Genomic DNA, 24,143 nt, shown 5'->3' with positions numbered 1-24,143 from the left:
AACTTTCAATCCATCAAAGACTACATAACACAGTTTGAACAGCCATTCAATGTGATAGCCATATCGGAGACCTGGATAACTCCTGGAAAAGAAGAAGACTTTAAAATAAATGGATATGAATTCCTTCATGTAGACAGGATCAACAAGAAAGGAGGTGGGGTGGCACTTTACATTGATAAAAACCTAAAGTACAAAAGAATGGGAAGAATGACAACTGTTATTGATGGAGTGATGGAATGTTTATCAGTGGAAATAATTATAGAAAAAAGGAAAAACCTAATTGTCAGTTGTATATATAGAACACCAGGATCTAAGATTGAGATATTTAAGGATAATATGGAGGACTTATTTACAAATATAAATCAGAAAAGAATGTTTATTTGTGGGGACTTTAATATTGACTTATTGAATCCAAATCATAATAAGAGTACAGAAGAATTTATTGATTCCATGTACAGCATAGGTTTATTTCCACTGATAACAAGACCGACCAGAATAACATCTCATTGTGCAACTCTATTAGATAATATATTTACAAATATAATAGAAGGAAAGATAAAAAGTGGGCTGTTAATCAATGATATAAGTGACCATTTACCAGTCTTTGCATCGTATAATTGCCATTATAAAGTGAACAACGATGGACATAAGATTATTTACAAAAGAATAAGAACAGAGAAGACCTTAAATTGTCTTAGAAATGAACTTTTAAAGCAAGATTGGAATATTGTATATGAACAAACAGAAGTTAATAAAGCTTACGAAGGATTTTTAAGAACATTTAACACATTACTTGATAAAAACTGCCCAGTAATTGAAATCAATAGGAAACACAACTATGCAGGAAGACCATGGATGACAAAAGGACTACAAAATGCCAGCAAAAAAAAGAATACCTTATATCGAGAATTCATAAAAAAGAGAACAATAGAAACTGAAATGAAGTATAAAACTTACAAAAATAAATTAACTAATATAATGAGATCCTGTAAAAGAGAGTATTACATTAAAAGGTTAGAACACAATAAAGATAACACAAGAGATATATGGAATGTATTAAACAGAATAATCAAAAATGAATCAAGGAATAATGATTACCCTGGGTACTTTATAGAAGGGACAAGAAGTATTAATAACATGGAGGAGATAGTAAATGGCTTTAATGAATTCTTCGTAAACATAGGGCCAAAACTGGCAGAAGAAATAAAGGTTGATGGAATAGAAAGGGACACTGGTGAAAATATTGAAAGGAATAGTAGCTCAATGTTTTTAAGAGCAGTGGAAGAGAAAGAGATTTATGACATGGTTAGAGGACTTAAGAACAAAACCAGTACAGACTGGAATGATATTGATATGGTAACGGTAAAGACAGTTATTGATGGTATCGTAAAACCATTAAAATATATATTCAACTTGTCGTTTCAAAAAGGAGTTTTTCCACAAAAAATGAAAGTTGCTAAAGTTATTCCCATTTACAAAACCGGTGAAAGACATCATTTTACAAACTATAGACCAGTGTCAATACTCTCCCAGTTCTCTAAGATACTGGAAAAACTCTTCATAAAAAGATTTGACAGTTTTGTGGAAAAATATGAATTAATGACAGATAGTCAGTATGGGTTCAGAAACAACAGATCAACAGCTTTGGCACTGATAGATTTAATGGAAAAGATAACGGAATGTATGGATAATAAGAGGTATGCGCTCGGAGTTTTCTTAGATCTAAAGAAGGCATTTGATACTGTTAATCATGAAATTCTATTAAAAAAACTGGAAAAGTACGGGTTTAGGGGAGTGGTTTTGGAATGGTTAAAAAGCTATGTAGGGAATAGGCAACAATATGTACAAATAAATGAATATAAATCTAATTTGATGGATATAGCTTGTGGAGTACCTCAAGGTTCAGTACTGGGTCCAAAAATGTTTATTATGTACTTAAATGATATCTGCAGAGTATCGGAGATTTTAAAGTTTGTAATATTTGCAGATGACACAAATATACTGTGTGCAGGTGGGGAATTGCCACAGGTTTTGGAAATGATCACACAGGAATTAACGATATTAAAGAAGTGGTTTGATATAAATAAATTATCATTGAATCTCAATAAAACCAAATTTATGTTGTTTGGAAACCAAAAGAAAAACATCGAAGTAGAAATATGTGTTGACAATGTATATTTAGAAAGAGTAAATGAAATAAAATTTCTTGGGGTGATCATTGACCACAAGCTCTGTTGGAAGCCACACATTACTTATGTTCGGGGGAAATTGGCACGGGGCATTGCCGTCCTGGGGAAAGCAAAGCATATGTTGGATCAGAAAGCACTGCACATTTTATACTGTGCTCTACTACTGCCATATATGAGCTACTGTGTAGAGGTCTGGGGAAACACATACAAAAGTAACACACAAACAATAACTATAATACAGAAAAGGGCCATTAGATTAATAAATAATGTAGGGTACAGGGACCATACAAATGCACTCTTTGTCAAAATGCAAGCTATTAAATTCCAAGACTTGGTGAAGCTTAAAACAGCGCAAATAATGTATAAAGTCAGAAATAAATTGCTTCCCAAAGAAATCTGTAAATTGTTCATAGAAAGAGAAGGTGGGTATAACTTAAGAGGGAAATGGAATTTAAAAATACAAAGTGCTAGAACAACTTTAAGAACTATGTCAATCTCAATTGCAGGAGTTAAATTATGGAACAGTCTAACAGAAGAAATAAAAGACAGTCAAAACATAAAACAGTTTAAAGTAAAATATAAAAACCTAATTTTAAATAAGTATAAGAATGAAGAAAACGGGGTTAACCCAGGATGGTAATGTTGCTGGTAATGGTGTTGCGGTTCTTTTTTGGTTGTTTTTTTGTTTTGTTTTGGTTTGTTGTTTTTCCATAACTTGTGTATCTGCAAATATACACATTCTGTATTTTTCATATGAAAGAAACTATACTGTGGTGGGGCTTGCTAATTTCTTGTTTTTGATTTATGTATGTTATGTTTTGTTTTACTTCATATGTTTATATGTTTCATATGTTGTTTGTTTAATTTAAGACAAAAAAAAAATTAAATGAATGAGAGGTAAAACTTGAGGGGGTAGGGACAAATAAGTAAATACTTCAGCCTACTCCTTTTCAAACAAATAATGGAATGATATTTTGTAATGATTGTGAAGGCACATGTTTGAAATGTTTGAAATAAAAATGAACTGAACTGAACTGAACTGAACTCCTTACGTGAACTGATACTGCTGGAAGAGTTCAAAAATGGCCTGCCAGAACGCATTGTTGTACACCTTAATGAACAGAAGGTTTCCACTTTGAAAGAAGCAGCTGTGATAGCTGATGAATTTGTGCTGACTCATAAAACTCTTTTTGTGCAGAAATGTGGAGTTGCCACCAGAGAACCTCCCCCACGAGAGGATCCTTCAAGCCCACGACAGACTTTTGCTTCAAGGACTGAAAGGGAATGTTTCTATTGTCATAAACTTGGTCATGTTGTTGTTGTTGAATGTCCTGCTTTGAAGCGCAAGAACCAGTCACCAAAAGGAGTAGGTTTAATTAAAACCATTCATGCTGAGAGAGGGGACCAAAGTGAAGGAGTTGATCCCTGCTTCAAACCCTTCCTCTTAGATGGCACTGTGTCATTGACTGGGAAGCCTGAGGATGAAAAACCCATTCGAATACTCAGGTCACGATCTGTGATTTTTATCTGATGTATTATTCTTGAGTGACCGTTCCTCTTGTCATGGTAGCATTCTGATTCAAGGAGTTGAAATGGGGTATGTTGAAGCTCCTTTGCATTATGTACACATCAACTCAAAGTTGGTTAATGGCATTTTCTCTGTGGCAGTACGCCCCTCACTTCCCATAAAAGGGGTGCAGTTCATTTTGGGAAATGATATTGCTGGTGGAAAAGTGCAACCTGTTCCTGAAGTAACACATGATCCAGAATCAAACTTGAAGAGCAACAACCTAGCAACATGTTTCCCATCTGTTTTTCCTGCTTGTGTTCTCACCAGGGCTCAAACAAGACGTAAAGCAGCAGAAATTGATTTGTCAGACTCTTCGTTGGCTTAGGCTCTGGCTACAGATGATTTGCAAACCCTGATTGATCTTAAAAGTGGCTCAAAGGATACTACTGAGATTTGGAAGGATCTCCATCTCTCACAGTTAGACTTGCCAGTCACACGTGAAAGCCTTATTGCTGCTCAGAAGTCTGATCCCTCATTGACTAAATGCTTTACGTCTTTCTGAAACAGGAAATAAAAAGGCTTCTTATTTCTTGGAAGATGGGGTCTTGATGCGCAAGTGGACTGTGGTGTGGCAAACTGTAATGTTTATCTTGATGTGGTCATCTATTCTTCCAACTGGTCAGAGCATGTTGACACTTTAACCACTGTGTTCAAGCGTTTAGCTGATGCTTCCTTGACCCTCAACTTGGCTAAATGCAAGTTTGGTAAGGCTACAGTGACCTACCTTGGAAAGGAAGTTGGGCAGGGCAAGGTTCGCCCTATCAGTGCAAAGGTTAATGCCATCAACTTTCCTGTGCCAACAACACGCCGTGAGCTGCGCAGATTTCTGGGGACGGTTGGTTACTACAGGTGTTTCTGTAGGCATTTTTTCTGAAGTCGTAACACCACTGACAAACCTGTGCAGCCCGAAGGTACCATTCATTTGGAGTCCTGAGTGTCAACATGCTTTTGAATGTGCAAAAGGTCTTCTGTCGAGTTCACCTGTTCTTGTTGCTCCAGACTTTTCTAAACCTTTCAAGCTTGAAGTGGATGCCAGTGAGGTGGGGGCTGGAGCTGTGCTTCTGTGCCCTCTGGCCATTTTGGTTGCCATGCTTGTGCAGGCTTGTATGCCTTTATATCTTGTATGAGCATTGTTGTTTCATGTTCGGACTGCTTGTAGGGGAGAGCTCCCTTTTGTTTTGACACCCTGTTTTCTCCTGTTTATATGTTGTTAGGTAGGTTATGGTTATAGGTTGTATATTTTGTTTCTTTGGAGTTAGGTAAGTTTCTTTTTTTTTTTTTTTTTCTTTTTAAGTGTGCCTATGCCAAAAGGCACACTTATTACTATTGCTCGGATTTATTCTTCTTCTTATTATTTTCCTTTTTCAGCCTGAAATTTTCGCGCGTAACTCATCCCACAGTTTTGACACAAGCTTCATATATGTTATATCATTTTGTGCGGCTGGATCAGGAATGGTGTGCTATGACTTTTGGTGTTTATTACTTCTATAGTTTTTTTAAATATGAATATTTTAATGCAAGTTTTTGCCCATTCAAATGAATGGGGAGGAAAGTGGAACTGAAGGGAAACTTGATTTGTGGTGTGCTGGCTCCCTCTAGTGGTATGTCGGGAGTAGTACAGCCTGTCTACCCGTATCAATGGCGGCTGCTACTTCGTTTAATATATTCCTCTTATTCGTGTTTCTAGGTCACAAAGTAAACTTTTAGGATATTTTCAGGCGAGAATGTAGGTGTGTAATCGTCAAATATCTGCTCGTTTTATCAAGAAGTCCCGTATTAGTTCTCTCACGATGTAGCCGGCTAGCGCCGCAGCTAGCCGGCTAGCGCCGCAGCTAGCCGGCTAGCGCCGCAGCTAGCCGGCTAGCTGGCTTCCGCCGGTACGAGTGTCCGGTGAACTGAATGTCAGGTAAGACGTTATGTATATTTTCGTTGTGCTGACTTCTCACAATTAGTAAAAACACTGGTCGTGTCCAAATTCATGGGCTGCATCCTCCTGAGGACCCAGCCTTCGCGGTCTACGTGGGCCGGGTCCTCAGAAAGTAAACGGCCGTGAAATTGGATGGTCTAGCCTTCAGATTAGCGTCGCCGCTGTCTCGGTGGAGTTTAATAAACTCAGCCGTCTGCTCCTTGCTACCTAAAATATAACCGGACACTGGCGTAAATTCTCGACTGTCTCATACTTATGTTTAATCAGGTTTCTGTTTGACGTTTAGTCAGCTGTGTAAAAACCAAGGAGGAGGGGGATTAATAAAGTTTTATTTTATCTAATCTAATCTAATAACTTTAATCTCAGCCAAACCGATTTACTCACGAACAAACAAAACACTGAAAAAAGCCAAACAATAACATTTGTAGGTTGTCTAAGTGAATTATATATTACGTTTAACCCGAGTAGCGAAAGTCGGCGATGATCTGAAAATGATGTGCGAGACAGATTTGTCGTGGGTCTGAAAGACAAACGATTGTCAGAACAGCTACAACGGTCCGAGCCACCAATTGAACGCCTGGTTGAATTGAACTACCTGGGGCCAGGTAGGGCATTAACAGGGAGAGGGGGACACAAAGATATACTTTTTTTTTCTTACTCTCATATAAAATATTTAGCTTTTATTAAATAGTTATCTGAATCTTACAACCAAAGTTTGTAAAATAATACACAAGATTGGCTGTAGACCATTGTTAATCATTCAGAACACTGTGTAAAAATAACAAAAATGAATGCAAAAGTGCATAAATATTTATTTTACGTGTTTGATGTGTGTGGCAGGGCATGGTCTGCATTGCCGCTGCAGGGGAGGTGGACCCACCTCAGCGGCATCTGCAATCACGCCTCTCAGGTGTAAAGTCTGTGCTCTCTCTGCTTTTTGTTTTTTTGTATGTGTCGGGCTGTGAGATGAAAAGCTACAGCCAGCTGTTTGGGTACAGCAACTATGTGTGAAAAGTGGTCCATAACGTAATGCTTCAAAGCGTGTTCATGCAAACATTGTCGGGTCTGCTTATGAACCTCTGCGCACAGCGTCTGCAAATCGGAGCTGTACGAAGTCACCTCATCTTTACACAAAACCGTAAGCTGTCATCTGTGAGGCGCGAGCGGTGTTTGGTTTTATCATAGTTCATGGTGGAGAATGGCTGGTCTGCTGAGTTTTGCTCTCTGTAGCCGTTTGAATGGCAAACTATACTGATTAACATAGGCACACTTAAAATTTCTGAAGAAATTTTCGCTTTCTAGGTTTTTTTTTGTTTTTTTTTTTTTTCTTCTTCTACATCAGGGATGTTTTGTTTGTTATGTTGGCCTTGGCTCTCCCTGACGTTATACCTCAGTCTGAACCCACATCCCATCACCAGTATTAAACCTTCTAAAATTACCATCTTGGCTCCTCCTCTATCCACCTTTATGTTTGTCCCTTCAACCCCCTAGACTAGCCAGGGGACGTGACATAAATTTAACAGTGATCTTGGCTGATGATGGAGGCTTGAATGGATTATTCTGTTTCAGTCAATAGGTTCATATCTATGATAATAATTTGATAAGTTTAACAGGTTGGTTCAGGCCTGGCAATACAGCAAATATTCACAAACCTTTGTTTTTGAAGAATGTTGATCTTTTTGGGATGAAGCTATCTGGCAACATGACACAGCCCTTTACCCTCATCTGGATGTCTATCATGTGGCTGTGGTACTGGGTTTTGGTTTGATGCAGATGCAGGTTACAGCTGGGGAATGGCAGTATGCTGTGGATTGATTTGGCATGTTCAACCACTGTTACACCAAACTCTCTCACTTATAACATGATCAAGGCCTCTTACCCAGTGTCATGGATTTTCTGTAGTTTTGGGGACACAGGGCCAAATTCTGAGGCAGCAAGTCAGATCAAAGAAGGCAATGATTCTAAAATGGGAGTTTACTCGTGTCATTGTATATATCCAGGAATATGTGCCTGAGGATAGTTGTCATGAAATCAATATTAAATCAAAGTATTCCTTAATTACCACAGCTGGCATGAGTTCTCCAAAGCTGCCTGCTGTCTCAGGATCTGTCTCCAAAAAGAACCAGGGAGCGCTAACATGTTATGTTCTAAACTGATGAAGAAAATGCACATTAAACATATTATAAACTTACTGAGTGAAGTAATGTGAAGAGGATGCCTTTAGCTGCTATTGGGTTGGTTCCTTGATCAGTGCAATACAGAATCATTAATCGGGTTTCATGTGATGTCCTTAAAACACTTCAAAATGAGGCTCTGTAGTCTGTGTGGCCTCCACATGCCTGTATGACCTCACTACAACACCTGGGCATGCTCCTGATGAAGTGGCAGATGGTCTCCTGATGGATCTCCTCCCAGACTCCAGGACTAAAGCATCTGCCAACTCCTGGACAGTCTGTGGTGCAGTTGGTGGATGGAGTGAGACATGATGTCCCAGATGTCCTCAAATGGATTCAGGTCTGGGGAATGGGCGGGCCAGTCCACAGCATCAATGCCTTCATCTTGCAGGAACTGCTGAGACACCCCAGCCACATGAGGTCTAGCGTTGTCTTGCATTAGGAGGAACCTGGGGCCACCTGCACCAGCATATAGTCTCACAAGGGGTCTGAGGATCTAATTTCAGCAGCTAATGGCAGTCAGGCTACCTCTGCCGAGCACATGGAGGGCTGTGCGGTCCCCCAAAGAAATGCCACCCCACACCATTAGGGACCCACTGCCCAACCATTATGCTGGAGGATGTTTCAGGCAGCAGAAGGTTCTCCAATATGTCTCCAGACTCTGTCACAAGTACTTAGTGTGAACTTGCTTTCATCTGTGAAGAGCACAGGGCGCCAGTGGCAAAGTTGCCAGTCTTGGTGTTCTCTGGCAAATGCCAAACATCCTGCACGATGTTGGGCTGTAAGCACAACCCCCACCCTCATACCACTCTCATGGAGTCAGTATCTGACTGTTTGAACAGACGTGCATATTTGTGGCCTGCTGGAGGTCATTTTGCACGGCTCTGGTCTTTCTTTCCTACCCCACAGTACCTTTCCTTATCTTTTGTTTCCTACTCTTTTACTTGTCTTTGATCACGGTTGTCTTTCTAGATAATTAATGTCATTTGTTCTGGGGCGAGTCACTGGCTCGGGTGCATTCTGGGACTGTCAGTTCACCAGTGTGCTGGCATGCTTCTTAACAAACACACCACTACAGCAAACATCTGAGTTGTACTTGTTGATTTCTTCAACAAAACACTGAACAAAACATTTCCTTGTGTTTCCTTGTGAATTTTGTGGTAATTTGAGCAGCCCAGAAAGCATCCCATGAATTAAATTATGTTAGTGTATCTGAACATGTGCACTAGTCATTAAATTAGATGGGAAAGAATGATTCAGGGTAAACAACTGCACCAAGGGAATTACATTTTTCTTCTCAAAATGTAAGATGTCTGTTGATAAGCAATTTCTGAAACAGACATAAAAATCACATTAAACAGATGTGATTAACTTTTTATTCTAGCAAACATAACATCAATGATGACACAATCAGTCTTCATCAGAAGTGCTCAAATCACTCTTGGCGGCATCTTCTGGAACGTCCTCCTCCTCCTCCGAGTCCATTTCCAGGAGTGGTTGGTGGCTGAGGATTCTCTTGTACACGTCCTTTACTTTGAGCATTTCAGGTTTCAGTTCACTTTGTTGTTTTAAACCAGGCTATGGAGTCCTTTCTGTGCATCCTCCGACATGCCAACAAGGGAGGCTGTAAAAACAACAAAACTATTAAATATAAGTAAAACAAACAAACAAACAAACCTCACCTCATAAACACAAGGAGTTAGGATCATGTAATTAAACTTTTTTTAAGGGAGAAGGCAGTGTTAGCTAGCAACCCAAATATAGGTAAAAGATCCAGTAAGACTTTAGCATCTGCTATTATTTTCAATCAATTCATCACCAAATGTATAAATAAATAAAAGATGTGCTTACAGTCTGAGGAGATTGTCCCCAACACCACAGATCGCATTCGCAACACTGTCCAGTGATGCTGCATCTCCCTGCAAATGATCATCTCCTCCTCTCTCAGGCGACTCACAGCCATCACCTTCTCAAAGACCTTTCTCTTTGTCCGGAGGTCAGCAGCAGCTACAGTTTAACAACATCAGATGGGAAAACATAGCAGCATATTATGGTTCAAGAACAACACATTCAACTACTGCTCAGATACTGGGAGTTTGTTTAAAAAGGATATTTAGAAATCAAGAGCTTACGTTCACTTGTGCTCTGCCAGGGCCAAACGTCGGTCTGCATGAGGGCATCACTGGATACGATTTGCTTTGTTGGTTCAGCGAGCTTGTTGTAGTCGTCAACAGCAGCCGCCAAGCGTTTCTTCTCATCTAAGATGACCTTGCGAATTCTGTGTCGCCTTTTGTTGCCATCTGTAAATAATCATAAAAAAGGAACACCTTCACATAATGCATATATTTACATTTTAATCTACACTCATCAATTTGTTTGCTAGAACAAATCACATCCAGCTCAAACAAACCTGGATCTGATTTTATTCTGTTTACAAAGTAGCTGCACAAGCTGTACAAACTAAGTATCAAACGGTCCGTTTCAAAGAAACTGTGACACCATTTTGTCTGTAAAGACTTTGTGTTCGCACTCTGATGATGACGACAAGCTCCTCTACTCGTGCCTGCAATGCTCCAAGGCTGCCATCAGTTTGATCCGTTTCTAAGTGAGAGGAATATTAATCAGAACACAGGATGAGTAACAGTCACCAAACTACAGTGGACTCTGTAATCACTGACTTGATGATATTCATTATAAGACATCTGGAGCCTTCATGTGCTGCATTATCATGAGATAACAAGTATGTTGGTGTTCAGCTTTATAACACCAACTAGTACGACATCACTTCAACCCAGGTCCAATCCAATTTGATCAAACGCAACAACTCTGCCATCAATTCTGCTTTTACAAGGCTTATTTTTCATTGTTTGTTGACACTGTCAGAAAGATCTTAACTCTAAGTTCTTTAATGAGGCCATGGTGGGTCCTGTTGTTATACACGAGTGCATTATATTGAGACTCACCTTCAGCCCATTGCTGCACATCAGCCACCCATTGCTGCAGTGTGTCGTCATCCACACCCAGCTCATTTCTGCTCGCATTCAGGCTCTCCACTTGTTCTCTAAGGATCCTTATGATCTAAGAATACATTAATAAATGTCATTCATATTGACATTTTTAGAGTACTGGTGTTTTCCCCCATTACCACACACATTAAAATGGGTGTTGAAAAAATGACCTTTAGATATCTCTGGCTCAAAGTGCGGCCCAGTTGTTCCACTTTCCTTTTGTTCCAGCCCAAAGCCAGGAGGCTCAACATGTCTGTTCACCCTGCATTTCAGTTAGTATACAAATAAGAATGAATGAGCAGGAGACTGAGTGGAATCTCACACACAGACACACACCTGCTTTAGACATGTACTTCGTTGTGATGGCCGCCCTAGACAGGAATCTGTTTACTTGTTCCACCTCTTCTCCAACTGTAGAACCGGCCCCATCCTGAAAAGCACCTCCCCATTTGATCTATAGAAAGGAGGTCACAATACATGACTGCTGAATTCATTCAACCTTATAACTAAATGTCTTAAACGTATCCAAGACTACAAGCTGCAGTATACCTCGCACATCCAAGTGTGAGCTTTTGCATGCATGACGGGGAGAAAAGGACGCATTGACAAGAGGTTCCTCAGCTCAGGGCGCTGCTGAGCCACGCTGGTTAAATATGGGAAATATTTACAGGCCACATCGGAGCAAAGGAACATATGTCCTGGGACGCTAGCTGCCAACTTCCCTTGGAGAAAAAAGGGGTAAGCAAAGATCTCCCCTCGAAACATGTTCAATGCAGCTAGGAGGACTAACAGCAAACAAACAGCTATTTCCATGCCCTCTTCATCCAACTTCCCAGTGGACTTCTTGGTCGACTCCTTTGCTGCAGTCCAAGATGAAGATCCACACAACCCTTTCCCTGGGACCTACACACTCAAAGACACGACGTGATTACGCCCTATCAGGGACAAACTTTTTTAACACAAATGCAAAAGAATCAGCTGAATTAGCCTTAAGTCACGTTCACACAACACCTCATAAAAAACATGTTTTTATTTTTTTAAATACACATGGTGACAAAATGAAGTGTGCATTAAGATAAAGTCAAGTAAATAGTATTACGACAACACCAAGAGAAAAACAAAATAAATATCCACCCATCCAAATATGTATCCACACACACACACACGTATGAGTATATGGTTATGGCGTTAACGTCATTTTAACAAGATTAACGCTGACAGCACTGATATATATGTGTATCTTACATCATTTGTGTGTCTCTGGATGTATTTCACAAACTCAGCAACTTCCTCATCTTTCTCAATGAAGACACCTTCAAAGTTCCCCTGCTCTGAAGTGCTGAACGAACACAGTGACAGTTGTTTGAAAAGAAACATTAAAATACATTTTTCTACAAATCCATATTTGATTTATGTCCACAATGCATAACGTACCTTGCATTTGATTGAAAGCGATAAAGCTTGCAGTTTCCATCAACTGACACGGCGAGCATGTCTGGAGTGCAGGCAGGGCAGCTAAAGCATGGCTCTTTGCACATCCTGTCCACCTCACACTTTACAGCACTCCACTCCAAGAAGCTTTTACTGAAGGCATCAGCTGATATTCGGCCAGTCTTTTAAGTAGAGGACAAACAACAGAATATTCAAGGACAGTCATCATAAACATTGATTTGCACAATTTCCTTAAACTTGACAAATTTAGAAACTCACCCTTCCAAAACGGGCTGTTCTTTCATCCAGCACTTTGACAAAGGCCTTAAGTGACATCCCTGGTGCAGCTTCTTAATGTCATAGAAAGACTGAAAGACATCCATTGAAAACAGGGTGCAGAAATTTGAGGTGCCAGGCCAATATCCACCACCCTGGAAGTCCTTAACTGAGGGGGACCACATTAGGTCACAGCTGGTGCAGCTCACCACTGGCAGTGCAAGGTTATAACGGCCTTTAGGAAGGGAGGTCTGGGCCTCTTTGCTTAGGCTGCTGCCCCCGCGACCCGGCCTCGGATAAAGCGGATGAAGATGGATGGCTGGAAGAATTGGAAATTAAATAGCAATAAATGCATAGGACTTAAAAATCGTACCTATTGGCTTGTGAAACTCTGATGAAGGCTGCAAAAACCCTCCTGTTACTGCCTCTCTGCTGTGCAGGACAAAGCGTGTGTGAACTGCAATATCACAGTCAGCACAAAGGAATGGAAGAGACAGGCAGTCCAGACACCTCACAACTACTTGTTTGCCACACTGACACACACGGTATGACTGTGGATCCAGAGTAGCTAACATATTGTCTATAAGACAAGGCCTGGCCTCTTTCTACTTTTGCGAGGACACCATGTTTCTGATCGCCCAGTGAGTAGCAGCTGCCTCAGACGACGTCTCACTAGTCATGGCTGCGTCCTCTTCTCCTTCCTCCAACCACTGAAGGAGCTCCTGACGAAGCACCTCAGTTCCACACACTAACAGAAAATAATAAAGAAACTCTTCCACAAAGTGAAAAACACTCTGGGCAGTATGTTTCTTAGGACTGCACAAAAGCCCTGCCTAACTCAACTATAACAACAAATATAAAAGTAAACTTTAAAAAAGGAATAACAACATATAAAAGAAGGTAAAGTACCTTTTGTTGGGTTGACACTGGCAACATAACTAGGTTCTTCACGTGGACACTGATGCTGATCTGCAGACACTGGGGGTGAAAAAAGAGATTGAAGAATATTTACTTACTGAAATTCTTTGGTGAAAACAAGTTGTGAGATAAAATCAATGGTTGTGAGAACACTGACCACATGGCAACTAGTACTTCGACTGGATGATGGTCTTTAAGGAATAAAATCTCCATGTCTGTCACGTTTTTTCCAGAGCACTGGTCTTGGCTGAGGTTCACTCTGTGCATCATTCTACGCAATTAACGAGGAAAAAATGCAACACCTAAAATACAGTCTATGATTAAAGCGTGGTGGGGGCGGCATCACAGGCATGGGCAGAAAAAAACCAAAAGAAAACGTTCATGCTGAGCCACAGCTGTAAAAGCTGCTGGTCATAATATCGGTTTGGATATGTGGTGAGAGGGAAACATGAAGATGAAACCAGGAGATGTCCTTACTGAATCATCAGAGCTGAGCAGGTGATGGAGAAACAGGTTTACCTTTCAGGTGACATGAATGAGTTGAAGGGAAGTTATGAACTGTTTCTGAGAGACAAATAACACCAGGATCCTTTTCTGTGTAGCTCACAGCTGGTAAATGTGCAGGGGCGGGTCTAGCAAAGTTTTGCCAGGGGGGCAGGTAGGGCATTAACAGGGAGAGGGGGGCACAAAGAAATACTTTTCTTTCTTATTCTCATTTAAAATGTCTCGCTTTTATTAAATAATTATCTGAAGCTTACAACCAAAGTTTTTATCTGATGTAAAATGTATAGAAATCACACATATACCAACAAGACTGTACATCAGTGTCACAACAGCGTTTGTTTTCATTCAAAGGCTTTATGGCTTTAATACCTGGTGGGCCGGTCTCTAGTCAAAATGCCCGGGCTGAGTTTTTGTCCCAGTCCAGCCCTGGCCAACAGGGAAACAAACGCCGACACTGCGCTGCAAGTCTCGGACGACAGTACACCTAAAGCTGGGCAAACACTGCAATTTTCAAACTGCACGATTGGCTCGCAGGGGTTAGAAGTTGGTAGGTCACGATGCAGGTCTCACACTATACCGCCCGATGCTCTGATGCGACCTGAGTGCTCACACTGTGCCTCCATAAAATGAAGGTTATAACAGAAAATCTGTCGCTCTCTCTGTCTTTCACTCACACAGACACACAAACCACCACCATCAACTTTGCTAAATTGCTAATGAAAAACATGATCAGGCAGCTGTGAATGAGCAGCGATGTAAATCCAACTATTTTCACGGTTGTTGTGGTCGTGATAATTTTGTGATGCCACATCGAAAAGGCTCGGATGAGCTTTCCGAAGTTCCACAAGTTGTGCCTCCATCGCTTGTGTCCAGATCACACGCTGCACAGCCGTGCTGCTCCGTCTTTTTCACCGATGTTTACATGTTTCCGCGTGAGCAGTGTGAGCGGCTGCGGTGACACCCTGACGAGCGAGCAATGTTTGTTCCCCTCAGAGAAAGAAAAAAAGGCTGCAAAAGTACAGGGAGGAATGGGAAAAGGGAAACACCTGGCTGGGAAAGGTCACCATAACACCTATAAAGCGCACTGCACTGTGTGCCGGCGCACTTTTTCCATAGGCATGCTTCTAATGGTGGGCACATGAAGAACGTGAGGGGCGTGAAAGCTCGGGGAACCCTTAACCAATTTCTTGTCCACCAGGCCACGGCAGAAGCAGATATGGTATGTAAACACTGGTTTGTTTTTTAACCCTTGTATGGTGTTCGGGTCTGTGAGACCCGTTTTCAGTTTTTCTCAAAAGAAAAATTAAACAATTAATTATTTTTTCAACCTGAAATTCATTGCCTTTGGCTTATTTTCTGTGAAGAACATAAATCCGAACTAATTTTCAATGACCTCATACTGTACCTCCCCCCACGCATTTACATTACATACAAGGTGTTCGGGTCCACTGGACCCAGGTCTAATAAAAGTGTTGACAGTGCAGGTCCTGTGTTCCCACACTCTGTCTTCCTCCTTTCTGGTGCTGCTGATAGTGTTTTCTTCCCCTCCTGCTCCCGCACAAAGTTGCAACATTGTTGAAAATTCAACTATCGACACCGTCTGCTCTTACATTCCCACACATTTTACCCTCTTTCTTGAGGGATCCAAATTTTATTTTCTCATACCCTGTCCCACCTGCAAATTAGGGGCATAATACTATAAATAAGACTTTGCCGGTGTGGTTCTTTATCACAACTGATCAAGATGACAAAAGATTATCTGCTGCGAGGGCCATCCAATTGATTTTGGAAGAGAGAGAGGCTTCGGATGATGATGTTGACAAAGAGGTTTCAGAATATTTCACATTTCTGAAAATTCAGAGTCTGACAGTGACTTTGAAGAAGAGGATGAGGTTGAGCATCATTTAGTAACAAAACGAAGACAAGTACCCCATCTGCAGCCAGCTCCAGGACCAGAACAAGCCCACCAGACAGCAAGTGAAGAAATATGGATGTCAATAACTGGTGAAATTGAATGGTCTTCTTGCCCAAGAAATGAGCCACCCTGCAGAGCTGTTACTGTGATAAGCCAGGGCCAACACGGCTGACAGGTACTCATGTGCAGGACATCAAGTCTTCATTTGAGCTTTTCATCCCAGATTCCAGCCAGAAAATTATTCTGGATTGCAGTAATCTAGAAGGAATGTGTGTTTTTGGAGAGAGGTGGAAGGAGATAGACCAAATTCATCTAAGAACCCCAAAGGCCTACTTTGGGGTTCTTATCCTTGCAGGAGTTTTCAGGTCCAAAGGGGAATCCACAGAATCCCTGTGGGATGCAGAAACCGGCACGAACTTTTCCGTGCATCAGTGTCTCTGGAAAACTTCCACAAAATTTCCAGGATTATCCATTTTGATAACCGAGACGACAGACTAGCTTGACGACAGAGAGACAAGCTAGCTGCCATCAGGACAGTGTGGGATAAGTGTGTGCACCACCTGCCCCTGTTTTACAACCCTGGGTCTAATGTCCCCATTGATGAGCAGCTGATGCCATTTAGTTGTGAAACATATTGTTTCACGTGTAAATGTGTTGTGTCTTTCCACTCACTCCACTTGATTATAACTGATTTATGTTTTTATAACATTTTATAAAAAAAACCCCAAAAAACGAGAAGCACATTAATTCATAAATGTGATCTAACAAAGGTAAAGGGAAAAAATAACCATGTTTGCTGTTCATATGGTTTGTAATTGGGATGAAGTAAACATCTGTTGAGTAATTTAACATAAAATTGTTTGATAGTGTTAATTTGGAAAGCCAAAACTCTAGCAGGTCCACCAGACCCATGAACACTGGCTGAGTAACAAAAATATGAACACCACACAAGGGTTAAACCCTCTGGTTAAGGTTAAAATGGGCATGTGCAGTGAATATCAGCGCTATGTGGCCAGAAGTGTGATAATATAATTTATTTTGTGTAATAAACAACTGCAAGGATAGATGATTACAACAAATAGATGACTAATACATAAAAGTAATACATAGATGAATAATGATGATGAGTTATGATGCGTACTCAAGCGGGTTTACAAACGGGAGCAAAAGCTGAAATAATACAGTCTACCTGGGCCCCACAAACTATCAGATAAAGAGAATAAATAAATTCAATGTAGTGCTACAGAAGGGGCAGTAGGGCTTAAATTTCTCTCTTTTCTTCCCTTTCATAGGTTCTTTACTGTCAGTAGGGGCTGAAGTGGTATTAGCTGTTGGTTTTGTAGGCTTGTCAGTGCCATAGTAGACTGATGAGGATGTCTTTAATGGTCGTGATGACTTGTCTCTACGATCTGAGCGGGGTTTATCAGATATGTAGCTTTCTGTAGCCCTTCGTGATATCTGTATGGCCTGTGACTTCCTCTCCAACCACTGTGCAAAGTCAGGGAGAGTATAGGTGTTAACAGAGTCACTCTGCAAGATGCCCTTTGCAAGACAATATTCAGCAAAACTGTCTTGATAGGAGAAGGGGAGTTTACTCAAAAGCCTGTCCACATGGGAACCACACTCTAGTTCGCTCTTAGCAGCTCCTTCCATGGAGTTTAGTAGTCCCACCAAACTACTAACTGATAGAGCAAAGTCTTCAAACCCCTGTGCATCTCCAGCTTTCACTGTGGGAGCTCTCAAAATGTTGTTAATTTCACCTTGGACTAATTGGCGTGGTTGTCCATAGCGCTGCTGTAGAGCCTGCATTGCTTTACTGAAGGGCGTAGTGTCATGCACATACCTCTTTGCAAGCTGAAACGCAGGAGGAAACTTTAGATGATCCAGAAGTACTTGGAATTTGTAATCCTCAGACAGGTGTGGGTGTGGTCCCAAAACTCCATCCAGACCTTTCTTCAGTAGCAGAAAATCACTCTCTTTTCCTGTGGTGAAGCGGATCAGGTTGGGTTTAGGGATGCCATAAGAAGAGGAAATAGCCATCTCCATCAAGTTCGGTCTCTGAGAGGAAAGCAGAGATGAGGAGTGTTGTGGGCTGCTCTGAATTACATCGTGCTGTGAACTGACAGGTGGAGGTGCAGCTGGAGCAGGATGCCGATAGGTATACTGTGAGCTAACAGCAGGTGGCAGCACTTGTGTAACGTATGGCTGATGGCGAGGTGGGCCTGAAGTCCAAGGCGGATAGCCTGGAGAGGGCATGCCAGGCGGCAGCGTGACAGGGTACTGCATAGTGCCAGGGATACTAAACTGAGCAGCACTGTGTGGCACAGACCACTGTGGGGTTGATGACTGCCAATTCAGGTCTCTTTGCTGATACCAGGGAGGATGTGGCTGTTCTGTTGCTGTAAATGCAGACCGGGGTACCACTGGTGTTGGCTGAGCAGCTGATGGCATAGAAGAGTGGACGTATAGAGGGGACTGAGGAATAGGTCGGTTAACAGGGAGAGTAGGAGCTGTTAACTGTAATATTTGAGGGTTATCAACTTGATGAGCTGTGGAAGGGGAGGTCTGCTGTACAGTATGAGACTGAGGGCCAGGTATTACTGGAGATATGGGGGGGATGTTTTCTAGTCCGCCCATAGGAGGAGCTTGTGTAGGATTATTATCCACAGTTAGTAAAGGCATACTATGGCTCCGGGCCTGGGTTTGTAACTGTACTTGGGGGGTTCTTTGGCCAAAGTTCAAAGACACTTGTATAGCGCTCTGTATCTCCCTCATCTGCTCCTGTACCTGGGTAACACACTGCTCCATCCTCCTTATTCTCTCCATCTCTGGTGAGCCATCGATGCCAGCGGTTTGGTGTATTGGAGTAGCTGCGTTAGTGTTCGGTGGAACTGGGTTAGTCGGCTGTGGGGGATAGGTCCAGATGAAGTCATCCAGATATCTTGGAGCCCTATGTGGTCTCCTTTGCCGGGCACCTTGTTGTTCTTCATCATATCGGGATGCCGCCATGTTAGGAAATGCTGTAATTAACTCCGGCTCGAAGGACCACTTGAACTGGACATGTGTGTGCTTAACACTTAGACCCCCGGAGAGCAGTCATTTTGGTTTTCTACCTTAGACCCCTGCGGAGTCATCATTTTGCGTTTCTACCTTTAAAAGCCGGAGAGCAGTCAGTCAAATGCTGGAGTCATTCATATGTATATTAGGTCGTTACCTAGAAATTCTAGGTAACGACCTAAGGTAACGACAAGGTACCACATGTGTACCTGTAGCAGTGAACACATCGCACAGTGGCCTGATTTTTTTTGCATCTGTGTACTTGGATTTTAGGTCGCAAGCCACCCAAAACTTGCTCCATGCACCACTCAGCAGGCCATTTGTAAATATGTGTACAAATGGTTGGTTTTTTGTACTGTTTTTATCAATAAATGTCAGCAACAAAGGACATACAAAGGACATGTGTTGATTTCTCCCTAAGATGGCAAACTGAAACACTGAAACACTCCACTCCCCCACCCCCTCAATCACTCACTGAGTGATTGAGGGGGTGGGGGAGCTGCTAAAAGCGGTGAGCTTCCTTTTGTGTTTCATCTTGATGCATTCTCAATCATCCAGGGAAACAAATCTCCAAAAGTCACCAACTTGGAGTGTTTCAGTTTGCCATCTTAGGGAGAAATCAACACACATGGGTGTATGTCCTTTGTTGCTGACATTTATTGATAAAAACAGTACAAAAAACCAACCATTTGTACACATATTTACAAATGGCCTGCTGAGTGGTGCATGGAGCAAGATTTGGGTGGCTTGCGACCTAAAATCCAAGTACACAGATGCAAAAAAAATCAGGCCACTGTGCGATGTGTTCACTGCTACAGGTACACATGTGGTACCTTGTCGTTACCTTAGGTCGTTACCTAGGAATTCTAGGTAACGACCTAATATACATATGAATGACTCCAGCATTTGACTGACTGCTCTCCGGCTTTTAAAGGTAGAAACGCAAAATGATGACTCCGCGGTCAATTTAGCCAATTTAGCTTCCACTTCCACCATTTGACTGCTCTCGGGTTTTATAGGTAGAAAGGTAGAAGCCTGGGGATGCTAGTGTTAATAGACTGGCAAATTACAGCAGGATTTTCCTATCCTCGGTCAGAAGGCACAGGTGACTTATATGATGAAAAAGAGGGTCCACAGCAATGATAATTAGGGTTCCTTTAATCCAAACATCTCCAGAAGTGAATTCGGGTGAGTATATGTATGTGTGTGGTTCTATAAAAATAACAGAAATTACAATTAGCAAACAATTAAGTCAACCAAACTGGTCTAAATAATACAGAAAGGGTTGAACAGAAATGACTAAACACCACCCCCTGGCGGACACAAATGGGCTGCTGCCCAGGGATAGACTCATCTTTACTTTGGGCAGCTCAGTTCACAAGGGTAGCGCCATTTTGGTCAAATCAGCGCGAATATACATTGTCTCGTGGCTACACGAACAGCTGGAAAACTCTACTAAGCATCACCCAATGTACATAGCTAAGTATATGATAAGTTACAACCATAGAACAAACAAATACAAGGCACTTACTTATCATTCACGCACACGCACTACACATGTTCAGTACAACAGCCCAGCTCCACCAGCGCTATCACGGTGAACCAGCGCAAACACCAACAAAGGATGGGAGGAATGTACCATCTTAGCAGTGGTTAGAGGGGGTCCGTGGAACAGTCTATATACGCAAATCACAGGGGTTTTATACACTCAGTATTGGTTGAAGATGCAGTCACGTCTCCTTTTACTAAAAACTCTCCCCCTCTCCCTCACCACCATCTGTAAACACACATGTCTCAGTAATGCAGTTCATGCATGCTACTAACTAAACTTCTTCCCTGGAGTTTCTGTGCTCTCTCATCCAGCAGGTTCTGAAGGATCGTGGCTGCTGCTGTGGTCCTGCTTGAAGTCTGCTTCATATATTATTACTCTCTGACTTGATTTGATTCATTTATATTACAATGACGGTGTATAAAGCATGACATGAATATGGAAGATATTTCATCCTAGAAAATTGTCATGTGTCACAACCTAAATTATCCTATTTTGTGTGTGTGTGGTTGTTGTTTGTTATGTTTTTCTCCTGACAGTGGCAAAGTGTGGGATGACACATGGGAACCTGCGCAGTTTTACACACAGTAAACCAGGCACCACAGGTGGCAGAGATCGCACAGTTCACAGTTTGTAGTTCAGCATAAAAGTTCAAAATAAGATATTTACTGTACAATTCTAACCAGTGTCAGTCTCTGTTTCACTCTCTAACTGTGGCTTAAGTACATAAAACACTCATGAATCTGATCCATCAATAATATCTTCCCAGCACTCGATATCTCATAGTTTTACATATCAGCCAACATTATTGTCTACATGCTCATAAATATAGAAGTGACTTGGCTATTATAACATATTGCAAGTTAAAGTAATACTGCACTGCACGTAAAGTAAGTAACATCTTGTATGAGGTGATTAGGGTCAGCAGTGCTGTGTATGGGAGCCTAAAGCAAAGCTAACTGCACCAGTACCAGCTTCACAACATGTTGTATACGTTTCTACCTGTTTGGAATATGTCATCTGTCATGTTTAGATGCAGTGACAATTGCACATTTGGAGTCGTGGTCATATGTGGTTTTTATATACAGGGTATTATTTTTTTCTTTTAATTGTCATTTTTTTCTATTATTCTTGTTTGTTTGCACATCATTATTGTGTGCATATTGCATATGTAACATTATTTTTATTGTTAATATTATTATTCGATACCAAAGATACAATTTGATTAAGGGTTTTCCTGTCAAAATGTCAATAAAAATGCAATTACACGTGTAAACAATAGGATCAAAATACACTTTTAAAAAGTCTGTTGATCAAATACTGATTTTCAAAACATTCTAGAGGAAAATAGAGATAAAATAATCTGAATACTAACAGTGATCTTGGATGATGATGGAGGCTTGAATGGATTATTCTGTTTCAGTCAATAGGTTCATATCTATGACAATAATTTGATAAGTTTAACAGGTTGGTTCAGGCCTGGCAATACAGCAAATATTCACAAACTTTTGTTTTTGAAGAATGTTGATCTTTTTTGGGATGAAGCTATCTGGAAACATGACACAGCCCTTTAACCTCATCTGTATGTCTATCATGTGGCTGTGGTACTGGGTTTTGGTTTGATGCATATTCAGGTTACAGCTGGGGGATGGCAGTAGGTTGTAGATTGATTTGGCATGTTCAACCACTGTTACACCAAACTCTCTCACTTATAACATGATCAAGGCCTCTTACCCAGTGTCATGGATTCTCTGTAGTTTTGGGGACACAGGGCCAAAGTCTGAGGCAGTAAGTCAGATCAAAGAAGGCAATGATTCTAAAATGGGAGTTTACTCGTGTCATTGTGTATATCCAGGAATATGTGCCTGAGAATAGTTGTCATGAAATCAATATTAAATCAAAGTATTCCTTAATGACCACAGCTGGCATGAGTTCTCCAAAGCTGCCTGCCGTCTCAGGATCTGTCTCCAAAAAGAACCAGGGAGCGCTAACATGTTATGTTCTAAACTGATGAAGAAAATGCACATTAAACATAGTATAAACTTACTGAGTGAAGTAATGTGAAGAGGATGCCTTTAGCTGCTATTGGGTTGGTTCCTTGATCAGTGCAATACAGAATCATTCATCTGGTTTGATGTAATGTCCTTCAAACACGTCAAACTGAGGCTCTGTAGTCTGTGTGGCCTCCACATGCCTGTATGACCTCACTACAACACCTGGGCATGCTCCTGATGAAGTGGCAGATGGTCTCCTGATGGATCTGCTCCCAGACTCCAGGACTAAAGCATCTGCCAACTCCTGGACAGTCTGTGGTGCAGTTGGTGGATGGAGTGAGACATGATGTCCCAGATGTCCTCAAATGGATTCAGGTCTGGGGAACGGGCGGGCCAGTCCACAGCATCAATGCCTTCGTCTTGCAGGAACTGCTGACACACTCCAGCCACATGAGGTCTAGCGCTGTCTTGCATTAGGAGGAACCCAGGAACCAGCATATAGTCTCACAAGGGGTCTGAGGATCTAATTTCAGCAGCTAATGGCAGTCAGGCTACCTCTGCCGAGCACATGGAGGGCTGTGCGGTCCCCCAAAGAAATGCCACCCCACACCATTAGTGACCCACTGCCCAACCATTATGCTGGAGGATGTTTCAGGCAGCAGAAGGTTCTCCAATATGTCTCCAGACTCTGTCACAAGTACTTAGTGTGAACTTGCTTTCATCTGTGAAGAGCACAGGGCGCCAGTGGCAAAGTTGCCAATCTTGGTGTTCTCTGGCAAATGCCAAACATCCTGCACGGTGTTGGGCTGTAAGCACAACCCCCACCTGTGGACGTCGAGCCCTCATACCACCCTCATGGAGTCAGTATCTGACCGTTTGAACAGACGTGCACATTTGTGGCCTGCTGGAGGTCATTTTGCACAGCTCTGGCCTTTCTTTCCTACCCCACAGTACCTTTCCTAATCTTTTGTTTCCTACTCTTTTACTTAGTCTTTGATCACGGTTGTCTTTCTAGATAATTAATGTCATTTGTTCTGGGGCGAGTCACTGGCTCGGGTGCATTCTGGGACTGTCAGTTCACCAGTGTGCTGGCATGCTTCTTAACAAACACACCACTACAGCAAACATCTCAGTTGTACTTGTTGATTTCTTCAACAAAACACTGAACAAAAATGTCCTTATGAGTGTGCTGCCTGGTGCTTTTACAGTTTGTGGTAATTTGAGCAGCCCAGAAAGCATCCCATGAATTCAATTATGTTATTGTATCTGAACATGTACACTAGTCATTATATTAGATGGGAAAGAATGATTCAGGGTAAACAACTGCACCAAGGGAATTACATTTTTCTTCTCAACATGTAAAATGTCTGTTGATAAGCAATTTCTGAAACAGACATTATAAAAATCACATTAAACAGATGTGATTAACTTTTTATTCTAGCAAACATAACATCAATGATGACACAATCAGTCTTCATCAGAAGTGCTCAAATCACTCTCAGCGGCATCGTCTGGAATGTCCTCCTCCTCCTCCGAGTCCATTTCCAGGAGTGGTTGGTGGCTGAGGATTCTCTTGTACACGTCCTTTACTTTGAGCGTTTCAGCTTTCAGTTCACTTTGTTGTTTTAAAC

General features: G+C 41.6%; 1 protein-coding gene and 1 long non-coding RNA gene across 4 annotated transcripts in view; both read right to left on the bottom strand.

Annotated features, from left to right (window-relative positions):
* Nucleotides 1-24,143, bottom strand: part of LOC113010996 (protein NLRC3-like) — a 309,661-nt gene that overhangs the window by 56,509 nt on the left and 229,009 nt on the right. The window lies entirely within an intron of this gene.
* On the bottom strand, nt 11,306-12,375 carry LOC113011036 (uncharacterized). The gene is made up of 3 exons (XR_003270427.1): nt 12,303-12,375; nt 12,114-12,207; nt 11,306-11,322 (listed from the first exon to the last, which is right to left on the bottom strand). It is a non-coding gene; the product is annotated as an uncharacterized LOC113011036 (long non-coding RNA).

Source organism: Astatotilapia calliptera, chromosome 18, assembly GCF_900246225.1.
Source record: "Astatotilapia calliptera chromosome 18, fAstCal1.2, whole genome shotgun sequence".
NCBI classification, from domain to species: Eukaryota; Metazoa; Chordata; class Actinopteri; order Cichliformes; family Cichlidae; genus Astatotilapia; species Astatotilapia calliptera.
The sequence above is the reverse complement of the archived record's forward strand: the minus strand, read 5'-3'. Positions and strand labels throughout refer to the sequence as shown.